General features: G+C 52.1%; 1 long non-coding RNA gene across 1 annotated transcript; it reads left to right on the top strand.

The window, feature by feature from the left end:
• The first annotated feature begins 1,767 nt into the window (after positions 1–1,767).
• Positions 1,768–13,356, top strand: LOC141581905 (uncharacterized). The gene is made up of 2 exons (XR_012514725.1): positions 1,768–8,054; positions 8,151–13,356. It is a non-coding gene; the product is annotated as an uncharacterized LOC141581905 (long non-coding RNA).
• Positions 13,357–14,508: the final 1,152 nt, after the last annotated feature.

The following is a 14,508-nucleotide window of genomic DNA, read 5'->3' as shown; positions in this document are numbered from 1 at the left end:
TTCACTTTGCAATATATCTCCATGCTTTCACTGTTTCCTGACTCATCCTTGAAATCCTTCTCGAGATGGTGTCAAGAGCTGGGTTGAGGTCCCACCGGCATTCGGGGACCTCCCCCAGCCCATCAGTATCATGAAGAGTATTTGAAGTGACAGCCGCTGCTACTGAAGGCCTACCATGGTCAAACACATCAGCTCCAATTCTCCATAGAGGGACTTTCATCCCCATTCTTCTGATAAGAAAACAGGCTCAGTGGTTAAGGAACTTGCCCAAACCACCCAGCTGGTCAGCAGCAGAGCCAGACTTTAACTGGGTCTGAAACGTGCTCATGGCAGTGTGCCCTAGAGACAGCGACAAAACTTCCATTTCCACTACAGCCTGGCATGGCCCTAAGGGACAGCCAGGCCCCAAAGGTTGGGCTCAGGCTCAAGAGGCCCCTAGCCAAGGCACTCCTAACGCCACTGGGTTGCCACCCTTGGGAATTTTCAAGGGTAACCTCGGGCACTGCCCCCTTCAGACTCTCTGTCTGGGACAAACAGCTACCTGATTGTTGGTCAAGACTCTGGATTCATCCTTCACCAGCCTGGCCCAAGCTGGCCACTTGGCCCAGAGCTGTGCCACAGCCAGGGATGCGTCCTTGCGGCCAGCAGGGCTTCCTTCAGCATTACCGCATTGACAGCTGTCCCACAGGCTGGCAGCCTGGCCGATGCAGCTGCGGAGAATTGGGGTGGGGGTGGGGGTGGTAAAAAAAACTTGGGGAGTCCAGGGAAGGGGGGTGAGAACGACAGGAAAGGAACAGGATGTAAGGTTCACCTTTTAAGGATAATTGCCACAAAGACTGGAGATTGCAGAGAAAATTTTTACAAAAGCATCGAACCCAACGTCTACCCCTTCCCAGAAGAAGCCAGTATCAGAGACCAAGAAGGTAGGGAGGGGGTTGGTGGCGGGGGGGGGGGGGGGTGGGGGACACACCAGGAGGGCCTGGAAGGGGGCAGTGGGTTCTCGGTGAGGGGCAAGGGGTGGAGAAGAGCTGCCCAGAGCCATTGGGCGGAGTGGCTGGAACGCTAGAGGAGCTCCTGCTGCCTGCCAGGCTCTCAGCAGGCTCAGCTCACACAACTGGCCTTAAGACTCCGGATGGAGCTGCACAGTCTCCCCCTTCCCGATGAGTCTCACTCCACTTTAGGAGCCTTGCTGCAAGAAATTTCTATTTTCACCGCCAAGGGTTGGTGTTGAGCCTCAGATCCTGCCCTCTGGGGACCCCTGTCCTCCTTCCCGACGTGGGAGGAGGAGAAGGCAAGGCTGGGGCGGGTGCGCAGCCGAGGGTCCCCAGGCCGAGCTCCTCATGCATAAACCAGGGGGGCTTTTCCTCCGCAGCTCATTAGAACCTCTGGGCCGAAGGACTGGCCCCGTCATTTCCTTTGCAAATGAAGCTGCCGCTCCGCTGCCTTTTCCTCTTTAATACCTCATCCACCCAGCAGGCGACCCGGAGCCCGCTGCTCCACTCTGCCAGCTGTTTGGCACATTTCAATTAGCGCGACGCGTCCCTGGTAAACAGCGAGGCCGGCTGCGGGCACCTGCAGACCCTGACCCCCGACGCCACCCCGAGACCCTGAAGACGCGGCTGCGACCCCACCGGTAATTAGGAGGTTTTCAAGGCCGGTGTCCCCCAAGCCCAGACCAGCCGGAGAGCTCAGCCCCGCGGGCCCGCCGCGCTCTCCACCGCCAGCCTCTCAGGAGTCAAGGAATCCGCCGTCAGCATGTAAGTGGAACTGGGGGCATCGGGAGAGGAAGGGTGGTGTTTGGGGAGTCCTGGCTAGTTCTTAAGGCGTCTAGATGGCTACAGGCCACATCCGCCGGCAGAGCTCAGCTCCAGAAAAGCCCAGAGAAGAAAAACTCAAGCCGCTCACCCTCTGGGTGCCTCAGAGTCTTTCCATCTGCAACAGGCTAATGAAATTATCTACCTGGTAGGGAATTAGGAGCAAATGAGACGATCTGGGTATAGCCGCAGTATCTGGAACTGAGAAACTGCTCATTAGCCTCCAGGTGCGGTGGCTCACGCCTGTAATTCCAGCACTTTGGGAGTCCAAGGTGGGCAGATCACCTTAGGTCAGGAGTTCGAGACCAGACTGACCAACATGGCGAAACCCCGTCTCTACTAAAAATACAAAATTAGCCTGACCTGGTGATGCGTACCCGTAGTCCCAGCTATTCGGGAGGCTGAGGCAGGAGAAACACTTGAAGCCAGGAGGCAGAGGTTGCAGTGAGCCGAGATCGCGCCATTGCACTCCAGTTTGGGCGACAAGAGCAAAATTCTGTCTCAGAAAACAAAAACAAGAAGAAAGTGCTCAACAGATGCTAGCCACGATTTTTGTTAATGTTCTATCACTGCTTTGCCCTGTGCAGACATCAAACCCACCACACAGTGTACAGTGATCCTGCTGTAGAAACAGCCACTTACTAACCTTGAGAGTGTGGATCAATTACTTAACCTCTCTGTGCTGTGGTTCTTGAGTGTAAATAATGTACTTATTTTGCCTGGTGGGGTGGCTCATGCCTGTAACCCCAGCACTGTGGGAGGCAAAGGCAGGAGGGTCACTTGAGGCCAGGAGTTTGAGACCAGCCTGAGCAATACAGCAAGATCCCGACTCTACAAAAAGTAAAAAAAAAAATTAGCTGGGCCTAGTAGTGCACACCTGTAGTCCCAGCTGCTCAGGAGGCTGAGATGGGCTGCGGGTGGGAAGGGGGTGGTCACTTGAGCTCCTCAACCTCCTTGTTGAGGCTGCAGTGAGCTGTGATTGGGCCACTGTATACAGCCAGGGCAACAGAGTGAGATCCTGTCTCTAAAAGTAAATAAAGTACCCATTTTGTGGGACTGACAGATAACAGAGCTCAAGTGCTCCTCAGGGACCTTGACCCAGAACGCTGCATCCAAATCCTTGCCCCATCCCACCTAGCTGTGTGACCTTGGGCAAACTACTTAAAGTCTCTGTGCCCCGTTCTTCCTCTTAGCATGAGGGTGTGTGGTAGTTCTCACTACTAGAGTATAAGGCATTGCTAGAGAATACTTTCTATAAAGGAATGTCATGGCTCGATCAAATATAATGAACAAATGTCCATGCTTTTATTTAACTCGTCAATTCATGAGGGAGCCTGCAAGGTGCTACAACCAAGTTCAAAAAAGAATTCAAAGAACGTATATAAATAAGTAGGCAGTCAGGAATGCAGAACTGAAGTAACAGATGCAACACTGGCCACGAGGCAGGAATCAATTGCATTCCATCAAAGCCTCCTCCTTGGCACTGAGCTTGGGCACGGGAACTCCTTGCCAGGGCTGCTGAGGCCACAGCTCCTGGGGTCATCACGGCCTCTGCAGCCATCCCTTTCAAGGACCTGTCACCTTGTAGGGAGCCTCCTAGGACTGGGACACAGGTTCCCCCACCTTCCGAATCATCTGCCCTCAAAGCTCCAATCCTCTTCCTTTCTGAGGAAGTGACATTTAGTGACACTGTCTCCCATTCTCCAAGCCTCAGAACTGTCCCACGCTCAGACTTTTATCTTCTGGGCTCAAAGCCTCCACCCTCCTAGCCCTTAGGGGTGGACCAAAGAGAGAGAGAGAAAGTGCTCTGAATTCGCATCCTTTTATGGTGAGCACAAACGACACATAACCATGCAGGGACATTATCCTGTCCCAAATGGTCACCACCACATTAAAATGTTGCCTTGCCGCTGTTCAGAGGGGGGCTTCTCAGTTCACCCAGGAGGGAGAGACCTTCAGAACGCTGCCAGTCATCTTCTCAGGCAAGCCTTTTCTGTCCTCACCCGCCACCTCGTCCCAGCAGCCCGGCTCCACGTGGCCAGAACTCCCAAGCTTAGCTCAGGTCCTCCAGGTGTGGTCTGTTCCCCTGCAATGGCCCAGCAGCTCCCGGAGGGCAGGGCCGGGTCTTCATCTCTCCACTGTCTGGCATCATCCTAGCAGGGATGGAATTCAACACATGCCCCAGCTCCAGTCCCCCAAATGAATGAGCAAACCCTGAGTCTTGGTTCCTGCAGCAGACTCTTGCCTTCGCCCCCAGAAAGCTCCCAGATGAGCAGGGCTGGGCAGAGGGGCAGCACCCTTGGCCTCTGGCTCATCCCACTCTGCTCCACGCCACGCCAATCTCCTCTCCTCGGTCCACCCCACCCCTGCTGGTGAGAGAGACTCCTTGGAGATTTCTCTTGAATTTTCATTAATTTCTATTGAATAATTAAAACCAGGAAATTAATACTTTCATCCTAAACTTGAATTGCAGTGTGTGTGTTTTTCATAATTATAATTCCACCGGAGCATTAAACATTCAAGTGAGCCATCCCTCTTGAGGGGCAGAGGGGATGAAGAGCTATGTCCTGGGGGCTTAAACCCAGGGTTTGGCTCAGGATAGGCACGAAGTAACTACTTTTTAATGGATGGATGGATACATGCGTGGGTGGAAACAAAGACCTTTTCAGGACCCAGAAACCGATACTCCGAAGCATGGTGATTTGATATGAGGTGGCCTCAAGGTCTCTCTGACCACCCCTCAGTCCTCTGTCTCTCTCAGGGCATGGAATGAAGCTGTTCTCTGAAGTTTCCTTATCGACCCAGAAACCAGACCTGCCAGAGAAGAATGCAACTGCCTTCCCCAATTATTATTATTATTATTATTATTATTACTATTGAGACAGTCTCACTCTGTCGCCCAAGCTGGACTGCAGTGGCTCAATCTCAGGTCACTGCAACCTCCGTCTCCCAGGTTCAAGCAATTCTCCTGCCTCAGCCTCCCGAGTAGCTGGGATTACAGGCACATGCCACCATATCCAGCTAATTTTTTTTTCTTTTCTTTTTTTTTTTTTTTTTTTGTATTTTTAGTAGAGACGGGGTTTCACCATGTTGGTCAGGTTGGTCTCAAACACCTAACCTCAAATGATCTGCCTGCCTTGGCCTCCCAAAGTGCTGGGATTACAGAGGTATGCCACCACACCTGGCTAATTTTTTTTTTTTTTTTTTTTTTTTTTAAAGTAGAGATGGGATTTTACCATGTCAGCCAGGCTGGTCTCAATCTCCTGACCTCAAGTGATCCACCCGCCTTGGCCTCCCAAGTGCTGGGATTACAGGTGTGAGCCACCACGCCTGGCCTTTGCTTTTCCTGTATTCCTACCCAGTGTCAGGCCACCTCACATCCAGGTATTGTGTGCCCTGCATCCAGCCTTGCCCGAAAGGTGGGATTCCTCAAACATGGCATCTGTTCTGGGTCTGGAGCAGGCTGACTGATCAGAGGAAGCAGAAAGGTGTGGTCTGCAGCCTACAGCCTGGCCCCTTGGGACGGCCAGGAGGTTGCTCTCGTAGGTGTGGATACCCTTCCAACCCCAATGACTACCTCTCTTGCCCAGACTGCAATGGGCAACCGAGCCGGTTTTCCATTTCAAATCGAAGTTTTCAAAGATGCCACTTTTAATTATGCTTGAGTGCAGTGTGCCCTGAGGCCTTTTGTGGTAAATGTCTTTCAATAAACCCAGTTTATTCATTAATTATTATTAATTATTTTCTTAAGCAGTGGCAAGGGGAGGCAGGGCCCAACTCAGACAGCAAGTCGCACGTTGACTGTGAACCCCTCGACGAGGCGCTCTGAGGAGCTGCCTGGGCCGGGCTGGGGCACAGGAGCATTCAGGACAGAGAGGGGGCAAAGCGGGGGGAAGGGCCTGGAAGGAGCCAAGGGCACCAGACAAAAATAACTCCTTCCAGCAGGGTGGCACTTCACCTTCAAGAAGTTCCTTCACTGGATAATGAAGACTTTTTGTCTTCAGCAAAGTAGGGAAGAGAAGAGAGTTACTGTTACCACCAGCCAAGGCCTAAGACCCGTTCAGTCAGTGGTGAACTGGTGAACTGGTGGACTGGTGGACTGGTGAGCTGGTGGACTGGTGGACTGGATCTCTGGGGGGAAAAAAGAAATCATCTAACATTTCTCTGTTTTTTTTGTTTGTTTGTTTTTGAGACAGGGTCTTGCTCTGTCACCCAGGCTGGAGTGCAGTGGTGTGATCATGGCTCACTGCAACCTCCACCTCCCAGGCTCAAGTGATCTTCCCACCTCAGCCCTCCAAGTACCTGGGGCTGTAGGCGCACACCAGCACGCCTGCCTCCTTTTTGTATTTTTATGTAGAGATTGGGTTTCTCTATGTTGCCCAAGCAGGCCTTGAACTTCTGAACTCAACTGATCCTCCCACCTCGGTCTCCCAAACTGCTGCGATTACAGATATGAGCCACTGCACCTGGCCTACCATTTCATTTTGTAATATTCCACTGTGGGGGCATACAGGTCCCCTAACTTATCAGTCCCTTAGTATTGAGCACTAGGGCCATTTCCATTATTCTAAACAAATATGATGAACAGGCTTTTGCACAGGTATCTACCCATATCCTCATTCACTTACCTAGGTGACATTTCTAAAGGTGAAATTTCCTGCTCAAAGGACATGTGTTTTTAAAGCTGTGATGCACATTACTTAATTAACATCAGGAAGAATGGTGATAAATTATACCCCAAGGCCAGCACTTTGGGAGGCGGAGGTAGGTAGAGCACTTGAGGTCAGGAGCTGGAGACCAGCCTGGACAACATGGTGAAACCCCATCTCTATTAAAAATACAAATACCAGGCACCATCAGATTCAGAAGCCCCACTGAGTCCCCAGCAGGCCCCGGCCCTGGACGTGGGGGCTCAGGACACAGTCACCAGACAGGAGACTGTACCTTCCAGGCCTGGTGCCTCACCCAGCACTGCTGCTGGGGAAATGTTTGCTGAATGGATGGTGATGGGGAGAGGAAAAAGAGACGGGAAAGTGAGGGTGTCTAAATCCAGCTTGAGACAAGGCTGAGGAATTCCCAATCTCCACCCACTTTCCACCTCTACCAGGGCCGAAGGACGGGGTGGGCACCGGCACGGGGCTGGGGGAGCCACGGGGTCCAGGGGTATCTCCTGTGGGCCCAAGGAGCCCTCCCACGGCTCAGCCCCCAGCCCGAAACTCTCCCAGCACTCCGCAAGTCCAATACCACCCAGCCCTGGGCTGCTCCACAGGGCCCCAGGCTGGAGAAGACCCCCCAAAAGGGTCTCTAAGGAAGAAGCGGCTGGTGGTCAGGCCCGGGCAGCCAGGGCCAGCTGTGGGAGCTGAGAGTTGATGGGGAGAACATGCTCTGTTGGCTTCATGCCCCAACATCAAGGGGAACCAGCTGCACCGTTCCCCTGAATCATGGTCTCTTGAGCCCAATATTCAAATCTATGCAGATGTCGGAGCATGGACATTTTTAGCAGAAACTCAGAGGGAGATGATCTCAGGCTGACTCGGAGTGGGAGGGGCTGGTCTCAGAGGAGCACAGAACCCACCTGAAAAGTCAGGGTTGGGGACCGCCCCCTTTCCCTGCTGTGATTGCCTGGATTCTGCACCCCAGCTGCCCTGAAGGTCTGTGTTGTGGGTGTTTATTTGGGGGGGGTGGGACTGATCTTTTTTCTTTGAGGCTTTTTTTTTTTCTTTTAGCAAACACTTTGCTTTTCTGTGATATGATAACATGGGCTGCACGCTGGAGCCAGCGGCCTGGCGGGGGGGGCCATTTGACTCCTGACTCAGGACGCAGGGCCCGGCCTCTGCTATTATCTTGAAAGGTGGCGGAAGTCTGACCCCTTCTGAATGCGCTTCCTGTGGCTGTTATAAAGTTACCACGAGCTGTGGCTTAAGCCCACAGAAGCTATTTCCTCACAGTTCTGGAGGTCGGAAGTCCGGCATCAGGGCGCCAGCGGGGTGTGCTCCCTCCGAAGGCGCTGGAGAAGCGCCCTGCTTTGCCCTCCCAGTTTCTGGTGGTCACCAGCAGTCCTTAGTGTGTCTTGGGGCAGCTGACATGGCTCCGACCTCTGCCTCTGTCTTCACAGGGATTTCCTCCCTGTGTCTCTGGTCCTCTCCTCATGAGGACACCTGTCATTGGACTCAGGGCCCATGCTGACCCAGTGTGACCTCTTCTCAAATTGCTGAGCGTCTGCAAACACCCTGTTTCCAGGTGAGGTCCTACTCACAGGCGCCAGGGGTGCCTTCAGTACATCTTCGGGGGAAAACAACCCACAGCATCTTCTTTTTTTTTTTTTTTTTGAGACAGAGTCTCGCACTGTCGCCCAGGCTGGAGAACCGTGGCGTGATCTCAGCTCATTGCAACCTCCACCTCCTGGGTTCAAGGGATTCTCCTGCCTCAGCCTTCAGAGTAGCTGGAATTACAGGCACACACCACCACACCCGGCTAATTTTCTGTATTTTTAGTAGAGATGGGGTTTCTCTGTGTTGGTCAGCCTGGTCTCAAACTCCCAGCCTCAGGTGATCTGCCCGCCTCGGCCTCCCAAAGTGCTGGCATTACAGGTGTGAGCCACCTCGCTCAGCCTACCCACAGCATCTTCTGTGTTCTTCTGCCCAAGGACAGCCACCCCCAGAAGCTGCAGTGAGGAGAAGGCTCCCCAGGTTTGGGCTTTCCAATCTTGGGTGGCAGCAGGCTGGGAGCCGAGGCCAACTTGAACCTTACTGTGCCTTCCTGCCAGGAGGCTCCTGAGAGCAGCTGAGTGTCCTGCAGTCATCAACACCCACCTCCTCTCAGGGGCAGCACCTGGAGGCTCAGCTGCCTTGCCCCTTTACTCCTCAAAACACCTGTGACCCAGGATGACGTCCCTTATTTTACAGAGGAGGAAGCGGAAGTGCAAACTAAGAGGAAGTCTCGCAGCGGCAGGGTGGGGTGCTGGGTGCCAGCTCGGCCAGGAACTCGGTGCTCTTGCAAGAACTGTGACAGGGCTTTGATCCCGTCTTCCCTTCCAAGCCGGGCTTGTCGGGATGGGGCGATGGGGACTGTGCCCTGCATAGCCACGGAGGAGCGGGGCAGCCTCTCCCAGCAGAGTCCTGACAGGAGACTCCCCACTTTAAGGGAATATGTCGATTCCCTTTTAGAGAGCGCTAAGACGGGACATGGAGGAGCCGGTGTGGCAGAAAGGGGTGAGTAAACCCTGCAGACCTCTTTTATGAGACCCCCAAACTGCCCCAGGCCCTTTCCCCCTGGAGATCAGATCTTCCCCAGGGGAGGGTGTGGGAAGGTGGAAAGTGGGGTTAGGGAACACATGGGGTCTCTGGGAGCCCCCTTTTTTTAGATGGAGTTTCGCTCTTGTTGCCCAGGCTGAAATACAATGGTAAGATCTCGGCTCACCACAACCTCCGCCTCCTGGATTTAAGTGATTCTCCTGCCTTAGCCTCCCCAGTAGCTGGGATTACAGGCATGTGCCACCACACTCAGCTAATTTTTGTATTTTTAGTAGAGTAGGGTTTCTCTATGTTGGTCAGGCTGGTCTTGAACTCCTGACCTCAAGTGATCTGCCCACCTTGGCCTCCCAAAGTGCTGAGATTACAGGTGTGAGCCACTTTACCTGGCCCTACCTAGATATTTTGGTTTTGGGTTTAATTGGCTCCTCAGATGAGTCCATGGGCTGAGGGGCTTCATCACACCTGTTTCCTCCCCTGTGAGTGGCAAGGGGCGGCCATCTGGCAGGGTGGTGGCGAGGCCGGCTGTGCCTGCCCTTCCACCTACTGTTTAGGGCTGGACCAGGGCTGAAGGAGGCATGGCCAGCTTTGGAGGGAGGCCTGGGAGTTGCAGCTCTGCCTGGCACTGACATCTGGTCTTGCATCTGGGCTGCAAATTCTTTCTAATCCCCACTTTTCTCGCCCTGCTGCCAGCCAGCCTGCCCCTCCAGCTTCATTTAAAAGTTCAGGCCGGGTGCAGTGGCTCACGCCTATAATCCCAGCACTTTAGGAGGCTGAGGTGGGTGGATCACAAGGTCTGGAGTTCAAGACCAGCCTGACCAATATGGTGAAACCCCGTCTCTACTAAAAATACAAAAATTAGCCAGGCGTGGCGGTGTGCCCCTGTAATCCCAGCTACTCAGGAGGCTGAGGCAGGAGAATCACTTGAATCCAGGAGGCAGAGATTGTAGTGAACCGAGATCACACTACTATACTCCAGGCTGGGTGACAGAGTGAGACTCCATCTCAAAAAAAAAAAAAAAAAAAAGTTCAGACAGGATTCAAAAGTAGTCTGATACATAAAGACCTATTAAAACTCAACAGTAAGAAAACAACTCAATTAAAAAATGGGCAAAAGACCTGAACAGACACCTCACCAAAGATGATACACAGATGGCAAATAAATATATGTGTCACATCAAATGTCATCAGGGAAATGCAAATTAAAACAGCAATGAGATACCGCTGCACATCTATCAGAATGGCCCAAATCCGAAACACCGACAGCCGCAAATGCTGGTGAGACTGTGGAGCAGGGATTCTCATTCTGGGCTGGTAATTCGAAATGCTACAGCCAACAGCTTGGCAGTTTCTTACAAAGCTGAATATACTTTTACCATATGATCCAGCAATTGTACTCCTTGGCATTTACCTGAATCAGTTGGAAACTGTCCAGGAACTTCTGGATGGCAGAACATGTGGAGGTTCCTGGAAGGTGGCCGCCCAGGAAGGGCACGGAAGTTCTGTGTCCCCTCCTCCATACCTCGCCCTCTGCATCTCTTCATCTGAATCCTTAGCAAAGACCTTTACCATAAACGGGTAAACCTTGGTATGCCCACGTGACTCAGTGCTGGCCAATGGAGCACGATCAGAATCGGTACAAGATGACGCTCCCTCTCCTTTTTCTCTTTCATTGGATGGAATGAGGCCTTAGAAGGGAGCCATCTTGGACCGGATGAGGGCGACCATCCTGAAATGCTGGAAGACCAAGATGCATCTTTGGCAGATTATATTTTCCAAAGATAGAGGCCACACTATGTCCCATTCCACCAACACTTCTGTGACTTTGACACTCCTCCTGTTGAGAGGTGGCATCTATGTCTCCTCCCCATGAGCTGCAGCAGGAGGGCCTTTGTGACTCTCTTGACCAATAGAGTATGCCAGCCTTGACTGTGTGGCTTCCAAGGCCAGTTAAAAAAAAAAAAAATGCCTTTCACTTCCACCTTGTTCTCCTGGGATGTTCACTCTTGGAACCCAGCCGCCATGCTGGGAGGAAGCACAATCAGACCTTGGAAAGGCCCGAACAGAGGGGAACCACAGCCCCCAGCCCAAATCCCCTGCTGAGCTCCCAGCTGACAGACAGCACCAACTTGCCAGCCACGAGTGATTCTACAGCCTCCAGGCGAGCCACCTCAGCTGATGCCACGTGAAGCAGAGACCAACTACCCCCATCAAGCCCTGCCCAAATTGCGGCTCTGGGAGCAAAATAAATGACTGTGATTGTTATAAGCAAAAAAGAAAATGGATTCCGCTCAAAAACTTGGCCGTGAACGTTTATAACAGCTTTATTCATAACTGCCAAAACATGGAGGCAACCAAGATGTCCTTTGGCAGGTGAATTTGTAAACAAACTGTGATACATCCAGACAATGGAGTATTATTCAGTGCGAAATAGAAATGAGGCATCAAGCCATGAGATGTGGAGGAACCTTAGATGCATGTTACCAGGAGAAAGGAGCCAATCTGAGAGGCTCCAGACTTAAAGCTCCAACGACGTGATGATCTGGAAAAGGTAAAACTACGGAGACGGTCATAAGAGCAGTGGTTTTCCAGGGTGAGGAGGAGCACAGAGGATTTTCTGGGCAACGGAACCACTCTGTATGGTACAGTAACAGTGGATACATCTTATTAAAGGTTTGTGAAAACACTTAGAATATACAGCACCAGGAGTGAAGCCTAATATGAACTGTGTTTGGCTGATGATGATACGTCAGTATAGGCTCGTAGATTGGAACACATGGCCCACTCTGGTAGGGGATGTGGAGGACTGGACGGCGGACCTGTGTATGTGGGTGAGGTGGCACACGGGAAATCTCTGTATCTTCCGCCCAACTTTGCTATGAACATAAAACTGCTCAAAAAATAGTCTTTTTTGTTTGTTTGTTTTTTGGAGACAGGGTATCACTCTGTCACTCAGGCTAGAGTGCAGTGCTGTGGCGTAATAACAGCTCACTGCCGCGTGGGCCTCCTGGGCTCAAGTGATCAGGCGATCCTCCCACCTCAGCCTCCCGAGTAGCTGGGACCACAGGCACCTGACACCACACTCGGCTAATTTTAAAGTAATTTTTGTAGGCTGGGCCTGGTAGCTCACACCTGTAATCCCAGCACTTTGAGAGGCCGAGGCAGGTGTATCACCTAAGGTCAGGAGTTTGAAACCAGCCTGGTCAATGTGGTAAAACCCCGTCTCTACTAAAAATTCAAAAATTAGCCGGGTGTGGTAGCAGGTACCTGTAATTCTAGCTACTCAGGAGGCCGAAGCAGGAGAATCACTTGAACCCGGAAGGCAGAGGTTGCAGTGAGCCGAGATCACGTCACTGCACTCCAGCCTGGGCAACAGAGTAAGACCCCATCTCAAAAAAATAGAAATAATTTGTATAGAGATGGGATCTTGCCATATTGCTTGAACTCCTGCCCTTAAGTGATCCTTTTACCTGAGATTCTCCCACCTTGGCCCCCCAAAAACATTGAGACAACAGGCGTGAGGTACCATACCTGGCCTTTTTTTTTTTTTTTAAACTAAGTGCAGTTTCTGAAAGAAGGCTTTGGCCAGGTTTCTGAGCCCCACTCTCCCTCCTGCTGCACAAGACCATAGAAAATGCCTGGTTCAGCTATTCTTTCTCAGCCTCTTTTAAGCAGCACTGCAGAGAGGAACTGAGATCAGGGCTGTGGCCGGGCGTGGTGGTGCACATCTGAAATCCCAGCTGCTCGGGAGGCAGAGGCAGGAGAATCACTTGAACCCGGGAGGCAGAGGTTTCGGTGAGCTGAGATCGCACCACTGCACTCCAGCCTGGGGGGACAGAGCAAGACCCAGTCTCAGGACACACAAAAAAAAGATCTAGGCTCTTCCTCCAGCTACACGATATGGATCAGGCCCCTGGACTCTTCCGGCCTCCCTCTGTAAAATGAAGGGACAGGAGGAATTCTGATGGCCTGTGGCTTTGATCTCTGTGAACAGATTTGCTTTTATGAGGTCTCTCACCTGGCATGACATGCTGGAACAGAAGAAAATGGCCACAGTCACTGTTACCTGTGAATGTAATCAATTAAAAACTGGTGTCGTGTCGTTGGTACTCTCATGTTTGAAATACCTACTAGTATCTGCTTGGTCTAGACCAGCTGTTCTCAAAGTGTGGGCCCCGGCCCCCCTGCAGCAGCAGCAGCAGCACCTGAGGTTGTTTATTTTGTTTTTGTTTTGTTTTGTTTTGTTTTGACGAGATGAGGTCTATGTTACCCAGGCTGGTCTACAACTCAAGCCTTGGCCTCCTAAGTGCTGGGATTACAGGTGTGAGCTACCAAGCCCGGCCTTTTTTTTTTTTTTTTTTTTTTTTTTTTTTTTTTTTTTTCCTGAGACAAAGTCTTGCTCTGTTGCCCAGGCTGCAATGCAGTGGCCCAATCATGGCTCACTGCAGCCTCAAAATCCTAGGCTCAAGCCATCTTCCCCGCTCAGCCTCCCACCAAGCTGGGCTTTTTCTTTTCTTTTTTTTCTTGAGACAGAGTCTTGCACTGTTGCCTAGGCTAGAGTTCAATGGCATGATCTCGGCTCACCAAAATCTCTGCCTCCCAGGTTCAAGCAATTCTCCTATCTCAGCATCCCCAGTAGCTGGGATTATAGGCATGCACCACCATGCCCAGCTAATTTTGCATTTTCAGTAGAGATGGGATTTCTCCATGTCAGGGTGGTCTCGAATTCCCGACCTCAGGTGATCTGCCCGCCTTGGCCTCCCAAACCGCTGGGATTATAGGCATGAGCCACCGGGCCCGGCCTCTTTTTCTTTTGTAGAGACAAGGTCTTATTATGTTGCCGAGACTGGTCTCAAACTCCTGGGCTCAAGCAATCCTCCTGCCCACCTGGAGCTTATTAAAGACTCAAATCCCAGGGCCCAACCCCAGACCTGCTGAATCAGGAACTCTAGGGGTGGGGCCCAGCAACCTGCATTTTAGTAAGCTCACGAATCAGATGATTCTGAGACATGCCAAAATTTGAGAACCACTGGCCTGGAACAGGGTGTGTTGAGCTTGTCACTGCTGACGCCTCAGGCCAGATCATCCTGTGGGGCGGGGCGGGGAGGCGCTGTCCTGTGCACTGGAGGATGCTGCCAGCCTCCTCGGACCCCACCCCAATGGCAGGTCACGACGACCCAACGCCACACAGTGCCAGCTGTCCTCCTGGGAGCAAAACTGTCCCAGCAGAGAACCCTTGGCTGGAAGGAAGGCCCTGATTTTGCAGTGACTGAAATACAGGATCACATAAACCTGAAGCCCAGACGGTGCAGGCGCAGTCCCCACGCCAGGCTGTCACTCTGGCCAGCCATCGGCTCCTCACTGCAACTTGAAAATAATCCCCCCGATTTTTTTTTCAAGACGGAGTCTCGCTCTGTCGCCAGGCTGGAGTGCAGAGTGATCTC

This window comes from Saimiri boliviensis, chromosome 17 (genome assembly GCF_048565385.1).
Source record: "Saimiri boliviensis isolate mSaiBol1 chromosome 17, mSaiBol1.pri, whole genome shotgun sequence".
In the NCBI taxonomy this organism is placed as follows: domain Eukaryota; kingdom Metazoa; phylum Chordata; class Mammalia; order Primates; family Cebidae; genus Saimiri; species Saimiri boliviensis.
Note: the sequence above shows the minus strand (reverse complement) of the source record. Positions and strands in the feature narration are given on the sequence as shown.